The sequence below is a fragment of the Poecilia reticulata genome, chromosome 15 (assembly GCF_904066995.2).
Source record: "Poecilia reticulata chromosome 15, P_reticulata-male-v2, whole genome shotgun sequence".
Lineage (NCBI taxonomy): Eukaryota > Metazoa > Chordata > Actinopteri > Cyprinodontiformes > Poeciliidae > Poecilia > Poecilia reticulata.
This window is the reverse complement of record NC_088844.1, coordinates 27927879-27947376: the sequence shown is the minus strand read 5'-3', so window position 1 is coordinate 27947376 and position 19498 is coordinate 27927879. Positions and strand designations below refer to the sequence as shown.

General features: G+C 48.0%; 1 protein-coding gene across 5 annotated transcripts in view; it reads left to right on the top strand.

The window, feature by feature from the left end:
• The window catches only part of LOC103477188 (heparan-alpha-glucosaminide N-acetyltransferase), a 53320-nt gene that overhangs the window by 9644 nt on the left and 24178 nt on the right, over positions 1-19498 (top strand). The window lies entirely within an intron of this gene.

Sequence of the window (19498 nt, the reverse complement as noted above, 5' to 3'; positions counted from 1 at the left end):
CAAAAACACAAAATCTTACCAAGTATTGGTCTGGTTTTAAGAGCAAATGTCTCAGTACGCTGGAAATGAGACAAAACCGGGTTAGAAGTAGCTTTTCAGCAAGATTTTTAGAGTGAATAATTCCTTAATTTTGATGAAAAAGTTCTAGTACCATTCCTAGATTACTTCACTTATAACCTGCTCATAATTTATCTGCACGCTCTTATTGCCAATAACTAGCTAACAGTAACTTTAGCTGTGATGATATTGCTAATATCTAGTTAACAATAAGCTTAGCTGAACTGATCTTATTGCTAAAACCTAGCTAACTGAATCTTTACCTGTTAGCCGTTACCGTATTGCTAGCTAAAAGTTTGATTAGCTTATCTGTAAGCTCTTACTGCCAACAACAGCTAACAGTTTGTTTAGCTCATATTGCTAATATCTAGTGAAGAACAAGCCTAGCTAAACTGATCTTATTGCTAATACCTAGCTTGTTTAGCTATTTGTTGTTGCATTGCGAATAGAGAGCTAACACTAAAAACAGCAGATGTTGCATTGCTGATAGCAAGTGCACAGTAAATTTAGCTGTTAATGTATTGCTAATAGCTAACAGTAAACTTAGCTGTTGTATTATTGCTAATGGCAAGTTAATAAGCTTAGTTGAACTAATCTTATTGCTAACACGTAGCATGCCCACCATGTATCGGTGTTGATCATTACTGACTTAAAACAAGCTTCTATAGCTTTCTGAAAAGTTACTCTTAAGTTATTTTTGTTTTATTTCAAGTGTTCTTGGATGTTTTTACAAGAAACTAGACCAAAAATACTTTGAGATTTTGTTTTTGCAGTGTTTGGCTCCACGTTTCAATCTGAAAACCATCTGGTCTAAGATTACAAACACTTTTTCCGCACGTTGATGTCCTGACTGATGACACAGGAGATGACATTTAATCAAACTGTGACTCGGCACTGAAGATTTACGCTGCAGGTGCCTCCTCAGCCCTGTGACTTATGATCCATAACCCTGATAAGCTACAACTTTCTGCAGAGAACAGACGCATCAGTCACCTGAGGCATTTCTGAAGGCTTTCCTTCTCCGCTGAAAGCTTTTTCTGGCTCCGCCGACATGATATACAGATGAAACTGGGTTATAGTCGCACGTTAATTTTTCTAAAAGGATTTGGATTTTTAATCTTGTGCCCCACGGCTGAAAGCCTTTCGTCGGGTTTTTCTCTCCGGTGAAAATCTCACTGTTAGTCAATATATTAAAACTATTGCAACAAACCCAGATGGCCGACTCACTTTGACTGGCATCCAGGTTTACGATCCAGTTTCACGTGTGATCAGACTAACAGAACCTTGGCTACGGTTCGCCAACCCGCAGGACAGATATCTTTACACACATTCATACCTCAGCGCGATTTAGAGAGACTAAATTATCTAGCATCTGTATTTTTTCGGCTGCAGAGCAACATGTAAACTATCCAGAAAGCTATTGATGGCTACAGACTGATGTTTGTAGCCTTCTGGGATCATTTTTCTGGAAATGTTGGTTTATTAAACTGTTTGGTTCCCTGGAACAAACCTGACATGTATGCATATAGTCCACACACTGCAAAAACACAAAATCCTACCAAGTATTTTTGGTCTGGTGCAAATGCCTTAGCACACATGAAAGAAGACAAACTAACTTAAAAATAAATGTTCAGCAAGAAACAGGAGCTTGTTTTAAACCAACAAGTCCTTAATATTGATGAAGAACTACTAGTTCCAGATTTCCACTTATAGCACCTGCTGGTTTATATGTTAGCTCTTCTAGTCAATAACTAGCTAACAGTAAGGTTAGCTGTTGCCGTATTGCTAAAACCTAGTCAACAATAAACTTAGCTGAACTGATCTAATTGCTAATACGTAGTCAACTGTTTGGCTCATTGTTTTTATATTGCTAATAGCTAGCAGACAGGACACTTAGCTGTTAACATATTAGGTAGCAGTATGCTTAGCCGCTATATTGCTAAGGTCTAGTTAACAATAAGCTAAGCTGAACTCTTATTGCATGTTTTTTGCTGTTTGTTTTTGATATTGTGAATATCAAGACGGCACAGCTGTTAGCTGCTGGTTTATATGTTAGCTCTTCTAGTCAATAACTAGCTAACAGTAAGGTTAGCTGTTGCCGTATTGCTAAAATCTAGTCAACAATAAACTTAGCTGAACTGATCTAATTGCTAATACGTAGTCAACTGTTTGGCTCATTGTTTTTATATTGTGAATATCAAGACGGCACAGCTGTTAGCTGCTAGTACCTATTACTACTTCCAGATTATTTCACTTATAGCTAGTACCTTCTCATCAATATTTAGGAATTATTTACTTAAAACAAGCTCCTGTATCTTGCAGTAAAACTACTTGTAAGTTAGTTTTGTCTAACTTGCATTTCAAGTGCTCTAATATATGTGGACTAGAAACAAGATAAAGATGCTTGGTAAGATTTTGTGTTTTTGCAGTGCAGTGGGGTTTTGGAAAGGCTGTTCAGGAATGAAAACCTCTGACTGGGTTCATTACGGTTGGTGTGTAAAACACTTAAGATCCTGAAATGGGACTGCTGATCATTTTTGGTTAATGTTTTAAAGGTCTTTATTCACATTTTTGATGTTTTATTACTTCCATTTAGGTTTTTGCTGCTTCTAAAAACAGTTCAGATGTTTTTTAAAAAAAAATCACACAGCCGTTATTTGGCAATAAATTAATGTTTTTGGTGTCTGGAAAATGAGACGTTTCAAAAACCTCCTGAATGTAACGTCGCTGCTCCTCACCTAGTGACCCCGGCAGAGCCCAGCCAGTTGCCTAGCAACCCCGGTGGAATTCCGACCGTCACCTAGCAACCTGAGCTGAGCAGCAGCAACTTATCTGATTTAAAGCGACAAGAACCAATTAAAACGGCTCACTGTGAAACCGAGCCGACTAAAAGCTCGATTTGGTTCAAAAAAGTTAAACTTTTATGAAAATACTTATGTAAATGTGATTTCTTTGTTTTCTGCCTTTTTAATAAATCTGTAAAACTCCCAAACACCTTTTCCCACATTGCCGTAATGAGGTCTTTGTATGAGGACTTTTGAGGAAAGAGATTAATAAAGCAGAATTTGGAACAAGGTCGTAACGTAGAGAAATGTGGGAAAAGGTGAAGCGCCGGCCGTGAATAACTTTCCAGATCTTCGCTTCCCCTCAGCGGCTAGACTAGCGGTTCTCAACGTGGGCGGTGCCGCCCCCCAGGGGGCGTTCAGAGGACGGCAGGGGGTGCTGGCGGACATTTTTACAAAAGGGGGACATTGGGATGCCTTTGGGGGGCGTTTGGTCGAAGGTAAACTTTACACCTTAAATGAACAACAATGCCAGTTTAGACTTTGAGCAACTTGGTAAAACTGTATTATGTAACATTAAATCATGCTTGGCTGCAACTGTATCGATGGCAGCTCATCTATTCTATTTAGCTTATGTTAGCTTCTTGGCGCAGCTTCGTTCTCCTGCTACTGGTAGCCAAAATCACGACACCCTCACTGTGTAAGGACCTGGAACTTTTGTTTTTCCACTGAAAGCTCTGGTTTGCACAATAAATGGGTGAAGTTTTATGGATGATGCTCTGATGTCCCATTCTCCTGAAGGCAGCACAGAGCTGCACCAGCAGAAACCGACAAACACTGAAGAGAAGAAGAGCTATGATTAATGTAGTTACAGTTCTATCATGTTTTAATGTTGCAGAGCTCAGTCGTTTTGCAAATAGTTCAAAGTTTAAACTGACATGTTGAACATCTTTTATCTGGTCATTTTGTGGAATATTTAACAACTAGAAAATGGATAAGAATAAGAATATTGTTTCCACTCTGACTGGCTGCTGTTACTGATTTTAAGTTGAATGTTCATTAAATTTTTCGTGGACGCCTGTGAAAAATATTTCTATTCTCATGGTTTTTTTGTTCTCTGGGAAATTATTTTTGATGATAAAAACAGAAACAAGCATAAAAATCAAAACATCTACAATAGCGATAGTAATATTAATAATAAAATAATGGACAGTGCAAAGTAGCCTGCAAATTCTTTGGTGGGGGGCGGTGAGGGACCTGGATAAAGGCTGGGGGGCGGTGAGGGACATGGATAAAGGCTGGGGGGGCGGTGAGGGACCTGGATAAGGGCTGGGGGGCGGTGAGGGACCTGGATAAAGGCTGGGGGGCGGTGAGGGACATGGATAAAGGCTGGGGGGGCGGTGAGGGGCCTGGATAAAGGCTGGGGGGGCGGTGAGGGACCTGGATAAGGGCTGGGGGGCGGTGAGGGGCCTGGATAAAGGCTGGGGGGGCGGTGAGGGGCCTGGATAAAGGCTGGGGGGGCGGTGAGGGGCCTGGATAAAGGCTGGGGGGGCAGTGAGGGGCCTGGATAAAGGCTGGGGGGGCGGTGAGGGGCCTGGATAAAGGCTGGGGGGGCGGTGAGGGGCCTGGATAAAGGCTGGGGGGGCGATGAGGGGCCTGGATAAAGGCTGGGGGGGCGGTGAGGGGCCTGGATAAAGGCTGGGGGGGGCGGTGAGGGGCGTGGATAAAGGCTGGGGGGGTGCTGGGCTGAAAAAGGCTGAGAAACACTGGGCCAGACGCTCGGAGCAAATCTTTACCAGCTTCACAGCTGCAAAACGGGCGTCCAAACCATCTTCCCTGAGTCCAAGAAACAGTCGCTCTCCTCTGCGCAGAGCGACGCGTTGACAACATTAACCTGATTACAAGCTGAGAGAAAAACACAAAAGTCCACAATGTTCCGATGCAAAACCAAACAAAGGCTCGTCGTCGTGCATCATATTAGCCTTTAATTGCCTCCCTTCATCCATAATTAGTTTCCTCACACGCAGCGTAATAAAGCTCCCGTTTGGAATCAGACAGCTGGGGGTTTTAATTAAAAACACGGCCGATAAGTGGAGAGATTGCTGCGATTTTTATGTTTTTAACAGGGTCTCATCTGGCAGCGGTGGGTTTAACCTTTGTCTGCGTTGCTACGGCAACTAATGGATACCTTCGTCAAAGTTTAGACGGCAGGCCGGGCGTGTGCGAGAGGCGGAGGGAGGGTTTTACTCTGATAGCGACCGATTAAAATCTTTTATCAGCAGGTTGGGGCTAAAAGAGCCGTAATGGCTTCGGTGCACCTCTTAATTTAATCCGGGCAGAAAAAACGAGAGGAGGAAGAGAAAAAACGAGAGGAGGAGGAGAAAAAACGAGAGGAGGAAGAGAAAAAACGAGAGGAGGTGGAGAAAAAAGAGGTAGACGCTCCATATCGGACGGTTTTCTCCTCAGACGTTGAGCTAATCTCATTTTGACTCCCAGCGTAAATCCTGTGATTTATTTTCATTAAACGACGCATGAAAACCAAAGAGAACAGAAAAGGAGCTGTAATGTGTAATAATCTGTAATAATCTGTACGAATCTGTACTAATGTGTAATAATCTGTACTAATGTGTAATAATCTGCAATAATGTGTAATAATCTGTACTAATGTGTAATAATCTGCACTAATGTGTAATAATCTGCACTAATGTGTAATAATCTGTACTAATGTGTAATAATCTGTAATAATCTGTAATAATCTGCACTAATGTGTAATAATCTGCACTAATGTGTAATAATGGCGTCTCCAGCTGTTGGTCAAACACACTGAAGCCCTTGGTCACAGAGTTCTTGGTCACAGGGTTCTTGGTCACAGAGTTCTTGGTCACAGAGTTCTTGGTCACAGGGTTCTTGGTCACAGAGTTCTTGGTCACAGGGTTCTTGGTCACAGAGTTCTTGGTCACAGAGTTCTTGGTCACAGGGTTCTTGGTCACAGGGTTCTTGGTCACAGGGTTCTTGGTCACAGGGTTCTTGGTCACAGAGTTCTTGGTCACAGGGTTCTTGGTCACAGAGTTCTTGGTCACAGGGTTCTTGGTCACAGGGTTCTTGGTCACAGAGTTCTTCGTCACAGGGTTCTTGGTCACAGAGTTCTTGGTCACAGAGTTCTTGGTCACAGGGTTCTTGGTCACAGGGTTCTTGGTCACAGGGTTCTTGGTCACAGAGTTCTTGGTCACAGGGTTCTTGGTCACAGAGTTCTTGGTCACAGGGTTCTTGGTCACAGAGTTCTTGGTCACAGGGTTCTTGGTCACAGGGTTCTTGGTCAGAGTGTTCTTGGTCACAGGGTTCTTGGTCAGAGTGTTCTTGGTCACAGGGTTCTTGGTCACAGGGTTCTTGGTCACAGGGTTCTTGGTCAGAGTGTTCTTGGTCAGAGTGTTCTTGGTCACAGGGTTCTTGGTCACAGGGTTCTTGGTCAGTGTTCTTGGTCACAGGGTTCTTGGTCACAGGGTTCTTGGTCACAGGGTTCTTGGTCACAGGGTTCTTGGTCACAGAGTTCTTGGTCACAGGGTTCTTGGTCACAGGGTTCTTGGTCACAGAGTTCTTCGTCACAGGGTTCTTGGTCACAGAGTTCTTGGTCACAGAGTTCTTGGTCACAGGGTTCTTGGTCACAGGGTTCTTGGTCACAGGGTTCTTGGTCACAGAGTTCTTGGTCACAGGGTTCTTGGTCACAGAGTTCTTGGTCACAGGGTTCTTGGTCACAGGGTTCTTGGTCACAGAGTTCTTCGTCACAGGGTTCTTGGTCACAGAGTTCTTGGTCACAGAGTTCTTGGTCACAGGTTCTTGGTCACAGGGTTCTTGGTCACAGGGTTCTTGGTCACAGAGTTCTTGGTCACAGGGTTCTTGGTCACAGAGTTCTTGGTCACAGGGTTCTTGGTCACAGAGTTCTTGGTCACAGGGTTCTTGGTCACAGGGTTCTTGGTCACAGAGTTCTTGGTCACAGGGTTCTTGGTCACAGGGTTCTTGGTCACAGGGTTCTTGGTCACAGGGTTCTTGGTCACAGGGTTCTTGGTCACAGGGTTGTCAGGTTCTTGGTCACAGAGTTCTTGGTCACAGGGTTCTTGGTCACAGAGTTCTTGGTCACAGGGTTCTTGGTCACAGGGTTCTTGGTCACAGAGTTCTTCGTCACAGGGTTCTTGGTCACAGAGTTCTTGGTCACAGAGTTCTTGGTCACAGGGTTCTTGGTCACAGGGTTCTTGGTCACAGGGTTCTTGGTCACAGAGTTCTTGGTCACAGGGTTCTTGGTCACAGAGTTCTTGGTCACAGGGTTCTTGGTCACAGAGTTCTTGGTCACAGGGTTCTTGGTCACAGGGTTCTTGGTCAGAGTGTTCTTGGTCACAGGGTTCTTGGTCAGAGTGTTCTTGGTCACAGGGTTCTTGGTCACAGGGTTCTTGGTCACAGGGTTCTTGGTCAGAGTGTTCTTGGTCACAGGGTTCTTGGTCACAGGGTTCTTGGTCACAGGGTTCTTGGTCAGAGTTCTTGGTCCACAGGGTTCTTGGTCACAGGTGTTCTTGGTCACAGGGTTCTTGGTCACAGGGTTCTTGGTCACAGAGTTTCTTGGTCACAGGGTTCTTGGTCACAGGGTTCTTGGTCACAGGAGTTCTTCGGTCACAGGGTTCTTGGTCACAGAGGTTCTTGGTCACAGAGTTCTTGGTCACAGGGTTCTTGGTCACAGAGTTCTTGGTCACAGAGTTCTTGGTCACAGGGTTCTTGGTCACAGAGTTCTTGGTCACAGAGTTCTTGGTCACAGGGTTCTTGGTCACAGGGTTCTTGGTCACAGAGTTCTTGGTCACAGGGTTCTTGGTCACAGGGTTCTTGGTCACAGAGTTCTTGGTCACAGGGTTCTTGGTCACAGGGTTCTTGGTCACAGGGTTCTTGGTCACAGAGTTCTTGGTCACAGGTTCTTTGTCACAGGTTCTTGGTCACAGGTTCTTGGTCACAGGGTTCTTGGTCACAGGTTCTTGGTCACAGGGTTCTTGGTCACAGGTTCTTGTCGGTTCTTTACAGGGTTCTTGGTCAGAGTGTTCTTGGTCACAGGGTTCTTGGTCAGAGTGTTCTTGGTCACAGGGTTCTTGGTCCACAGGGTTCTTGGTCACAGGGTTCTTGGTCAGAGTGTTCTTGGTCAAGTGTTCTTGGTCACAGGGTTCTTGGTCACAGGGTTCTTGTCAGTGTTCTTGGTCACAGGGTTCTTGTCACAGGGTTCTTGGTCACAGGGTTCTTGGTCACAGAGTTCTTGGTCACAGGGTTCTTGGTCACAGGGTTCTTGGTCACAGGGTTCTTGGTCACAGAGTTCTTGGTCACAGGGTTCTTGGTCACAGGGTTCTTGGTCACAGAGTTCTTGGTCACAGGGTTCTTGGTCACAGAGTTCTTGGTCACAGGGTTCTTGGTCACAGGGTTCTTGGTCACAGTGTTCTTGGTCACAGAGTTCTTGGGCACAGGGTTCTTGGTCACAGGGTTCTTGGTCACAGGGTTCTTGGTCACAGGGTTCTTGGTCACAGGGTTTTGGTCACAGGGTTCTTGGTCAGAGTGTTCTTGGTCACAGGTTCTTGGTCACAGAGTTCTTGGTCACAGTGTTCTTGGTCAGAGTGTTCTTGGTCACAGCGTTCTTGGTCAGAGTGTTCTTGGTCACAGGGTTCTTGGTCAGAGTGTTCTTGGTCACAGGGTTCTTGGTCAGAGTGTTCTTGGTCACAGGGTTCTTGGTCACAGGGTTCTTGGTCAGAGTGTTCTTGGTCAGAGTGTTCTTGGTCAGAGTGTTCTTGGTCACAGGGTTCTTGGTCACAGGGTTCTTGGTCACAGGGTTCTTGGTCAGAGTGTTCTTGGTCACAGGGTTCTTGGTCACAGGGTTCTTGGTCAGAGTGTTCTTGGTCACAGGGGTCTTGGTAACAGAGTTCTTGGTCACAGGGTTCTTGGTCACAGGGTTCTTGGTCAGAGTGTTCTTGGTCACAGGGTTCTTGGTCACAGAGTTCTTGGTCACAGAGTTCTTGGTCACAGGGTTCTTGGTCACAGGGTTCTTGGTCACAGGGTTCTTGGTCACAGGGTTCTTGGTCAGAGTGTTCTTGGTCACAGGGTTCTTGGTCACAGAGTTCTTGGTCACAGGGTTCTTGGTCAGAGTGTTCTTGGTCACAGGGTTCTTGGTCACAGGGTTCTTGGTCACAGGGTTCTTGCTCAGAGTGTTCTTGGTCAGAGGGTTCTTGGTCAGAGTGTTCTTGGTCACAGGGTTCTTGGTCACAGGGTTCTTGGTCACAGGGTTCTTGGTCAGTGTTCTTGGTCACAGGGTTCTTGGTCACAGGGTTCTGGTCACAGGGTTCTTGGTCACAGGGTTCTTGGTCACAGAGTTCTTGGTCACAGGGTTCTTGGTCACAGGGTTCTTGGTCACAGGGTTCTTGGTCACAGAGTTCTTGGTCACAGGGTTCTTGGTCACAGAGTTCTTGGTCACAGGGTTCTTGGTCACAGAGTTCTTGGTCACAGGGTTCTTGGTCACAGGGTTCTTGGTCAGAGTGTTCTTGGTCACAGGGTTCTTGGTCAGAGTGTTCTTGGTCACAGGGTTCTTGGTCACAGGTTCTTGGTCACAGGGTTCTTGGTCAGAGTGTTCTTGGTCAGAGTGTTCTTGGTCACAGGTTCTTGGTCACAGGGTTCTTGGTCAGTGTTCTTGGTCACAGGGTTCTTGGTCCAGGGTTCTTGGTCACAGGGTTCTTGGTCACAGGTTCTTGGTCACAGGGTTCTTGGTCACAGGGTTCTTGGTCACAGGGTTCTTGGTCACAGAGTTCTTGGTCACAGGGTTCTTGGTCACAGGGTTCTTGGTCACAGGGTTCTTGGTCACAGGGTTCTTGGTCACAGAGTTCTTGGTCAGAGGGTTCGTGGTCACAGAGTTTTGGTCACAGGTTCTTGGTCACAGGGTTTGTCAGTGTTCTTGGTCACAGAGTTCTTGGTCACAGGGTTCTTGGTCACAGGGTTCTTGGTCACAGGGTTCTTGGTCACAGGGTTCTTGGTCACAGGGTTCTTGGTCACAGGGTTCTTGGTCACAGGGTTCTTGGTCACAGGGTTCTTGGTCACAGGGTTCTTGGTCAGAGTGTTCTTGGTCACAGGGTTCTTGGTCACAGAGTTCTTGGTCACAGGGTTCTTGGTCAGAGTGTTCTTGGTCACAGCGTTCTTGGTCAGAGTGTTCTTGGTCACAGGGTTCTTGGTCAGAGTGTTCTTGGTCACAGGGTTCTTGGTCAGAGTGTTCTTGGTCACAGGGTTCTTGGTCACAGGGTTCTTGGTCAGAGTGTTCTTGGTCAGAGTGTTCTTGGTCAGAGTGTTCTTGGTCACAGGGTTCTTGGTCACAGGGTTCTTGGTCACAGGGTTCTTGGTCAGAGTGTTCTTGGTCACAGGGTTCTTGGTCACAGGGTTCTTGGTCAGAGTGTTCTTGGTCACAGGGTTCTTGGTCACAGAGTTCTTGGTCACAGGGTTCTTGGTCACAGGGTTCTTGGTCAGAGTGTTCTTGGTCACAGGGTTCTTGGTCACAGAGTTCTTGGTCACAGGGTTCTTGGTCACAGAGTTCTTGGTCACAGGGTTCTTGGTCACAGGGTTCTTGGTCACAGGGTTCTTGGTCACAGGGTTCTTGGTCAGAGTGTTCTTGGTCACAGGGTTCTTGGTCACAGAGTTCTTGGTCACAGGGTTCTTGGTCAGAGTGTTCTTGGTCACAGGGTTCTTGGTCACAGGGTTCTTGGTCACAGGGTTCTTGGTCAGAGTGTTCTTGGTCAGAGGGTTCTTGGTCAGAGTGTTCTTGGTCACAGGGTTCTTGGTCACAGGGTTCTTGGTCACAGGGTTCTTGGTCACAGGGTTCTTGGTCAGAGTGTTCTTGGTCACAGGGTTCTTGGTCACAGAGTTCTTGGTCACAGGGTTCTTGGTCAGAGTGTTCTTGGTCACAGGGTTCTTGGTCAGAGTGTTCTTGGTCACAGGGTTCTTGGTCAGAGTGTTCTTGGTCACAGGGTTCTTGGTCAGAGTGTTCTTGGTCACAGGGTTCTTGGTCACAGGGTTCTTGGTCAGAGTGTTCTTGGTCAGAGTGTTCTTGGTCAGAGTGTTCTTGGTCACAGGGTTCTTGGTCACAGGGTTCTTGGTCACAGGGTTCTTGGTCAGAGTGTTCTTGGTCACAGGGTTCTTGGTCACAGGGTTCTTGGTCAGAGTGTTCTTGGTCACAGGGTTCTTGGTCACAGAGTTCTTGGTCACAGGGTTCTTGGTCACAGGGTTCTTGGTCACAGGGTTCTTGGTCACAGAGTTCTTGGTCACAGGGTTCTTGGTCACAGGGTTCTTGGTCACAGAGTTCTTCGTCACAGGGTTCTTGGTCACAGAGTTCTTGGTCACAGGGTTCTTGGTCACAGGGTTCTTGGTCACAGGGTTCTTGGTCACAGAGTGCTTGGTCACAGCTTGGTCACAGGGTTCTTGGTCACAGGGTTCTTGGTCACAGGGTTCTTGGTCACAGAGTTCTTGGTCACAGGGTTCTTGGTCACAGAGTTCTTGGTCACAGGGTTCTTGGTCACAGGGTTCTTGGTCACAGGGTTCTTGGTCACAGAGTTCTTGGTCACAGGGTTCTTGGTCACAGAGTTCTTGGTCACAGGGTTCTTGGTCACAGGGTTCTTGGTCACAGAGTTCTTGGTCACAGGGTTCTTGGTCACAGAGTTCTTGGTCACAGGGTTCTTGGTCACAGGGTTCTTGGTCAGAGTGTTCTTGGTCACAGGGTTCTTGGTCAGAGTGTTCTTGGTCACAGGGTTCTTGGTCACAGGGTTCTTGGTCACAGGGTTCTTGGTCAGAGTGTTCTTGGTCAGAGTGTTCTTGGTCACAGGGTTCTTGGTCACAGGGTTCTTGGTCAGTGTTCTTGGTCACAGGGTTCTTGGTCACAGGGTTCTTGGTCACAGGGTTCTTGGTCACAGAGTTCTTGGTCACAGGGTTCTTGGTCACAGGGTTCTTGGTCACAGAGTTCTTGGTCACAGGGTTCTTGGTCACAGGGTTCTTGGTCACAGAGTTCTTGGTCACAGGGTTCTTGGTCACAGAGTTCTTGGTCACAGGGTTCTTGGTCACAGGGTTCTTGGTCAGAGTGTTCTTGGTCACAGAGTTCTTGGTCACAGGGTTCTTGGTCACAGGGTTCTTGGTCACAGGGTTCTTGGTCACAGGGTTCTTGGTCACAGGGTTCTTGGTCACAGGGTTCTTGGTCAGAGTGTTCTTGGTCACAGGGTTCTTGGTCACAGAGTTCTTGGTCACAGGGTTCTTGGTCAGAGTGTTCTTGGTCACAGCGTTCTTGGTCAGAGTGTTCTTGGTCACAGGGTTCTTGGTCAGAGTGTTCTTGGTCACAGGGTTCTTGGTCAGAGTGTTCTTGGTCAGAGGGTTCTTGGTCACAGGGTTCTTGGTCAGAGTGTTCTTGGTCAGAGTGTTCTTGGTCAGAGTGTTCTTGGTCACAGGGTTCTTGGTCACAGGGTTCTTGGTCACAGGGTTCTTGGTCAGAGTGTTCTTGGTCACAGGGTTCTTGGTCACAGGGTTCTTGGTCAGAGTGTTCTTGGTCACAGGGTTCTTGGTCACAGAGTTCTTGGTCACAGGGTTCTTGGTCACAGGGTTCTTGGTCAGAGTGTTCTTGGTCACAGGGTTCTTGGTCACAGAGTTCTTGGTCACAGAGTTCTTGGTCACAGGGTTCTTGGTCACAGGGTTCTTGGTCACAGGGTTCTTGGTCACAGGGTTCTTGGTCAGAGTGTTCTTGGTCACAGGGTTCTTGGTCACAGAGTTCTTGGTCACAGGGTTCTTGGTCAGAGTGTTCTTGGTCACAGGGTTCTTGGTCACAGGGTTCTTGGTCACAGGGTTCTTGCTCAGAGTGTTCTTGGTCAGAGGGTTCTTGGTCAGAGTGTTCTTGGTCACAGGGTTCTTGGTCACAGGGTTCTTGGTCACAGGGTTCTTGGTCAGTGTTCTTGGTCACAGGGTTCTTGGTCACAGGGTTCTTGGTCACAGGGTTCTTGGTCACAGAGTTCTTGGTCACAGGGTTCTTGGTCACAGGGTTCTTGGTCACAGAGTTCTTCGTCACAGGGTTCTTGGTCACAGAGTTCTTGGTCACAGAGTTCTTGGTCACAGGGTTCTTGGTCACAGGGTTCTTGGTCACAGGGTTCTTGGTCACAGAGTTCTTGGTCACAGGGTTCTTGGTCACAGAGTTCTTGGTCACAGGGTTCTTGGTCACAGAGTTCTTCGTCACAGGGTTCTTGGTCACAGAGTTCTTGGTCACAGAGTTCTTGGTCACAGGGTTCTTGGTCACAGGGTTCTTGGTCACAGGGTTCTTGGTCACAGAGTTCTTGGTCACAGGGTTCTTGGTCACAGAGTTCTTGGTCACAGGGTTCTTGGTCACAGAGTTCTTGGTCACAGGGTTCTTGGTCACAGAGTTCTTGGTCACAGGGTTCTTGGTCACAGGGTTCTTGGTCAGAGTGTTCTTGGTCACAGGGTTCTTGGTCAGAGTGTTCTTGGTCACAGGGTTCTTGGTCACAGGGTTCTTGGTCACAGGGTTCTTGGTCAGAGTGTTCTTGGTCAGAGTGTTCTTGGTCACAGGGTTCTTGGTCACAGGGTTCTTGGTCAGTGTTCTTGGTCACAGGGTTCTTGGTCACAGGGTTCTTGGTCACAGGGTTCTTGGTCACAGAGTTCTTGGTCACAGGGTTCTTGGTCACAGGGTTCTTGGTCACAGGGTTCTTGGTCACAGAGTTCTTGGTCACAGGGTTCTTGGTCACAGGGTTCTTGGTCACAGAGTTCTTGGTCACAGGGTTCTTGGTCACAGAGTTCTTGGTCACAGGGTTCTTGGTCACAGGGTTCTTGGTCAGAGTGTTCTTGGTCACAGAGTTCTTGGTCACAGGGTTCTTGGTCACAGGGTTCTTGGTCACAGGGTTCTTGGTCACAGGGTTCTTGGTCACAGGGTTCTTGGTCACAGGGTTCTTGGTCACAGGGTTCTTGGTCACAGGGTTCTTGGTCACAGGGTTCTTGGTCAGAGTGTTCTTGGTCACAGGGTTCTTGGTCACAGAGTTCTTGGTCACAGGGTTCTTGGTCAGAGTGTTCTTGGTCACAGCGTTCTTGGTCAGAGTGTTCTTGGTCACAGGGTTCTTGGTCAGAGTGTTCTTGGTCACAGGGTTCTTGGTCAGAGTGTTCTTGGTCACAGGGTTCTTGGTCACAGGGTTCTTGGTCAGAGTGTTCTTGGTCAGAGTGTTCTTGGTCAGAGTGTTCTTGGTCACAGGGTTCTTGGTCACAGGGTTCTTGGTCACAGGGTTCTTGGTCAGAGTGTTCTTGGTCACAGGGTTCTTGGTCACAGGGTTCTTGGTCAGAGTGTTCTTGGTCACAGGGTTCTTGGTCACAGAGTTCTTGGTCACAGGGTTCTTGGTCACAGGGTTCTTGGTCAGAGTGTTCTTGGTCACAGGGTTCTTGGTCACAGAGTTCTTGGTCACAGGGTTCTTGGTCACAGAGTTCTTGGTCACAGGGTTCTTGGTCACAGGGTTCTTGGTCACAGGGTTCTTGGTCACAGGGTTCTTGGTCAGAGTGTTCTTGGTCACAGGGTTCTTGGTCACAGAGTTCTTGGTCACAGGGTTCTTGGTCAGAGTGTTCTTGGTCACAGGGTTCTTGGTCACAGGGTTCTTGGTCACAGGGTTCTTGGTCAGAGTGTTCTTGGTCAGAGGGTTCTTGGTCAGAGTGTTCTTGGTCACAGGGTTCTTGGTCACAGGGTTCTTGGTCACAGGGTTCTTGGTCACAGGGTTCTTGGTCAGAGTGTTCTTGGTCACAGGGTTCTTGGTCACAGAGTTCTTGGTCACAGGGTTCTTGGTCAGAGTGTTCTTGGTCACAGGGTTCTTGGTCAGAGTGTTCTTGGTCACAGGGTTCTTGGTCAGAGTGTTCTTGGTCACAGGGTTCTTGGTCAGAGTGTTCTTGGTCACAGGGTTCTTGGTCACAGGGTTCTTGGTCAGAGTGTTCTTGGTCAGAGTGTTCTTGGTCAGAGTGTTCTTGGTCACAGGGTTCTTGGTCACAGGGTTCTTGGTCACAGGGTTCTTGGTCAGAGTGTTCTTGGTCACAGGGTTCTTGGTCACAGGGTTCTTGGTCAGAGTGTTCTTGGTCACAGGGTTCTTGGTCACAGAGTTCTTGGTCACAGGGTTCTTGGTCACAGGGTTCTTGGTCACAGGGTTCTTGGTCACAGAGTTCTTGGTCACAGGGTTCTTGGTCACAGGGTTCTTGGTCACAGAGTTCTTCGTCACAGGGTTCTTGGTCACAGAGTTCTTGGTCACAGGGTTCTTGGTCACAGGGTTCTTGGTCACAGGGTTCTTGGTCACAGAGTTCTTGGTCACAGGGTTCTTGGTCACAGGGTTCTTGGTCACAGAGTTCTTGGTCACAGGGTTCTTGGTCACAGGGTTCTTGGTCACAGAGTTCTTCGTCACAGGGTTCTTGGTCACAGAGTTCTTGGTCACAGGGTTCTTGGTCACAGGGTTCTTGGTCACAGGGTTCTTGGTCACAGAGTTCTTGGTCACAGGGTTCTTGGTCACAGAGTTCTTGGTCACAGGGTTCTTGGTCACAGGGTTCTTGGTCACAGAGTTCTTCGTCACAGGGTTCTTGGTCACAGAGTTCTTGGTCACAGAGTTCTTGGTCACAGGGTTCTTGGTCACAGGGTTCTTGGTCACAGGGTTCTTGGTCACAGAGTTCTTGGTCACAGGGTTCTTGGTCACAGAGTTCTTGGTCACAGGGTTCTTGGTCACAGAGTTCTTGGTCACAGGGTTCTTGGTCACAGAGTTCTTGGTCACAGGGTTCTTGGTCACAGGGTTCTTGGTCAGTGTGTTCTTGGTCACAGGGTTCTTGGTCAGAGTGTTCTTGGTCACAGGGTTCTTGGTCACAGGGTTCTTGGTCACAGGGTTCTTGGTCAGAGTGTTCTTGGTCAGAGTGTTCTTGGTCACAGGGTTCTTGGTCACAGGGTTCTTGGTCAGTGTTCTTGGTCACAGGGTTCTTGGTCACAGGGTTCTTGGTCACAGGGTTCTTGGTCACAGAGTTCTTGGTCACAGGGTTCTTGGTCACAGGGTTCTTGGTCACAGGGTTCTTGGTCACAGAGTTCTTGGTCACAGGGTTCTTGGTCACAGAGTTCTTGGTCACAGGGTTCTTGGTCACAGAGTTCTTGGTCACAGGGTTCTTGGTCACAGGGTTCTTGGTCAGAGTGTTCTTGGTCACAGAGTTCTTGGTCACAGGGTTCTTGGTCACAGGGTTCTTGGTCACAGGGTTCTTGGTCACAGGGTTCTTGGTCACAGGGTTCTTGGTCACAGGGTTCTTGGTCAGAGTGTTCTTGGTCACAGGGTTCTTGGTCACAGAGTTCTTGGTCACAGGGTTCTTGGTCAGAGTGTTCTTGGTCACAGCGTTCTTGGTCAGAGTGTTCTTGGTCACAGGGTTCTTGGTCAGAGTGTTCTTGGTCACAGGGTTCTTGGTCAGAGTGTTCTTGGTCACAGGGTTCTTGGTCACAGGGTTCTTGGTCAGAGTGTTCTTGGTCAGAGTGTTCTTGGTCAGAGTGTTCTTGGTCACAGGGTTCTTGGTCACAGGGTTCTTGGTCACAGGGTTCTTGGTCAGAGTGTTCTTGGTCACAGGGTTCTTGGTCACAGGGTTCTTGGTCAGAGTGTTCTTGGTCACAGGGTTCTTGGTCACAGAGTTCTTGGTCACAGGGTTCTTGGTCACAGGGTTCTTGGTCAGAGTGTTCTTGGTCACAGGGTTCTTGGTCACAGAGTTCTTGGTCACAGGGTTCTTGGTCACAGAGTTCTTGGTCACAGGGTTCTTGGTCACAGGGTTCTTGGTCACAGGGTTCTTGGTCAGAGTGTTCTTGGTCACAGGGTTCTTGGTCACAGAGTTCTTGGTCACAGGGTTCTTGGTCAGAGGGTTCTTGGTCACAGGGTTCTTGGTCACAGGGTTCTTGGTCAGAGTGTTCTTGGTCAGAGGGTTCTTGGTCAGAGTGTTCTTGGTCACAGGGTTCTTGGTCACAGGGTTCTTGGTCACAGGGTTCTTGGTCAGAGTGTTCTTGGTCACAGGGTTCTTGGTCACAGAGTTCTTGGTCACAGGGTTCTTGGTCAGAGTGTTCTTGGTCACAGGGTTCTTGGTCAGAGTGTTCTTGGTCACAGGGTTCTTGGTCAGAGTGTTCTTGGTCACAGGGTTCTTGGTCAGAGTGTTCTTGGTCACAGGGTTCTTGGTCACAGGGTTCTTGGTCAGAGTGTTCTTGGTCAGAGTGTTCTTGGTCAGAGTGTTCTTGGTCACAGGGTTCTTGGTCACAGGGTTCTTGGTCACAGGGTTCTTGGTCAGAGTGTTCTTGGTCACAGGGTTCTTGGTCACAGGGTTCTTGGTCACAGGGTTCTTGGTCAGAGTGTTCTTGGTCACAGGGTTCTTGGTCACAGAGTTCTTGGTCACAGGGTTCTTGGTCACAGGGTTCTTGGTCAGAGTGTTCTTGGTCACAGGGTTCTTGGTCACAGAGTTCTTGGTCACAGGGTTCTTGGTCACAGAGTTCTTGGTCACAGGGTTCTTGGTCACAGGGTTCTTGGTCACAGGGTTCTTGGTCACAGGGTTCTTGGTCAGAGTGTTCTTGGTCAAAGGGTTCTTGGTCACAGAGTTCTTGGTCACAGGGTTCTTGGTCAGAGTGTTCTTGGTCACAGGGTTCTTGGTCAGAGTGTTCTTGGTCACAGGGTTCTTGGTCACAGGGTTCTTGGTCACAGGGTTCTTGGTCACAGGGTTCTTGGTCAGAGTGTTCTTGGTCACAGGGTTCTTGGTCACAGAGTTCTTGGTCACAGGGTTCTTGGTCACAGGGTTCTTGGTCACAGAGTTCTTGGTCACAGGGTTCTTGGTCACAGGGTTCTTGGTCAGAGTGTTCTTGGTCACAGGGTTCTTGGTCACAGAGTTCTTGGTCACAGGGTTCTTGGTCACAGGGTTCTTGGTCAGAGTGTTCTTGGTCACAGGGTTCTTGGTCACAGAGTTCTTGGTCACAGGGTTCTTGGTCACAGAGTTCTTGGTCACAGGGTTCTTGGTCACAGGGTTCTTGGTCACAGGGTTCTTGGTCACAGGGTTCTTGGTCAGAGTGTTCTTGGTCACAGGGTTCTTGGTCACAGAGTTCTTGGTCACAGGGTTCTTGGTCAGAGTGTTCTTGGTCACAGGGTTCTTGGTCAGAGTGTTCTTGGTCACAGGGTTCTTGGTCACAGAGTTCTTGGTCACAGAGTTCTTGGTCACAGGGTTCTTGGTCAGAGTGTTCTTGGTCACAGAGTTCTTGGTCACAGAGTTCTTGGTCACAGGGTTCTTGGTCAGAGTGTTTCAGCACAAAGTGAATCATATATTAGGTGCAAAGTGTTTAGTCAGCAAAGCCGAGGAGATCCAGAGGCGCTCATTTCCTGAGTGATTCATTATGCTGAGGCGGCATTCGCCACTGAAAACGGCTTCAGTTCAGGGTGTCGTGTTATGATCTCACTTTCACTTCCTGCTGCGCTTCCCTTCTTCCTTCTTCCTTGTATCCTTTCTTCCTTGGTTTCTTCCCTCCTTGGCTCCTTTATTCTGGATTTATTATCTTTGGACCTAAAGAGGAACAATCTGCCGTCGGAACAGAACTTCAGTCACTACAGCTGGAAACTAGAGATCCGGCTGAAATCTGAGCCTTCAGAGTCACATTAAGACGGTTACAAAGTCGGCCTTCTGTCGCCTGGAAAACATTTCCAGGACTAAAGGTCTAATAATGTCTCAGTAAGATCTAGAGAAACTCGTCCATGGATGTATTTTCAGCCTCACTGATTACTGCAGCAGCGTCTTCACAGGTCTGACTAAAAACATCCATCTGGCCCAGACACTGCTGCCGCTGCCGCCGCTGCTGCCGCTGCTGCAGTTGCTGCTGCTGCCGTCCTGACGAAAACCAGGAAGACGGAGCACATCACGCAGTTCTACATCACGCAGTTCTACGTCACGCAGTTCTACATCACACAGTTCTACATCACGCAGTTCTACGTCACGCAGTTCTACATCACGCTGTTCTACGTCACGCAGTTCTACGTCACGCAGTTCTACGTCACGCAGTTCTACGTCACGCTGTTCTACATCACGCAGTTCTACATCACGCAGTTCTACATCACGCAGTTCTACATCACGCAGTTCTACATCACGCAGTTCTACATCACGCAGTTCTACGTCACGCAGTTCTACGTCACGCAGTTCTACGTCACACAGTTCTACGTCACGCAGTTCTACGTCACGCAGTTCAACGTCACGCAGTTCTACATCACACGGTTCTACATCACACGGTTCTACATCACACAGTTCTACATCACGCAGTTCTACATCACGCTGTTCTATGTCACGCAGTTCTACATCACGCAGTTCTACGTCACGCAGTTCTACGTCACGCTGTTCTGTCACACGGTTCTACGTCACGCAGTTCTACATCACGCTGTTCTATGTCACGCAGTTCTACATCACGCAGTTCTACGTCACGCAGTTCTACATCATGCAGTTCTACGTCACGCAGTTCTGCATCACACGGTTCTACATCACCCGGTTCTACGTCACGCAGTTCTACATCATGCAGTTCTACGTCACGCAGTTCTACATCACGCAGTTCTACGTCACGCTGTTCTATG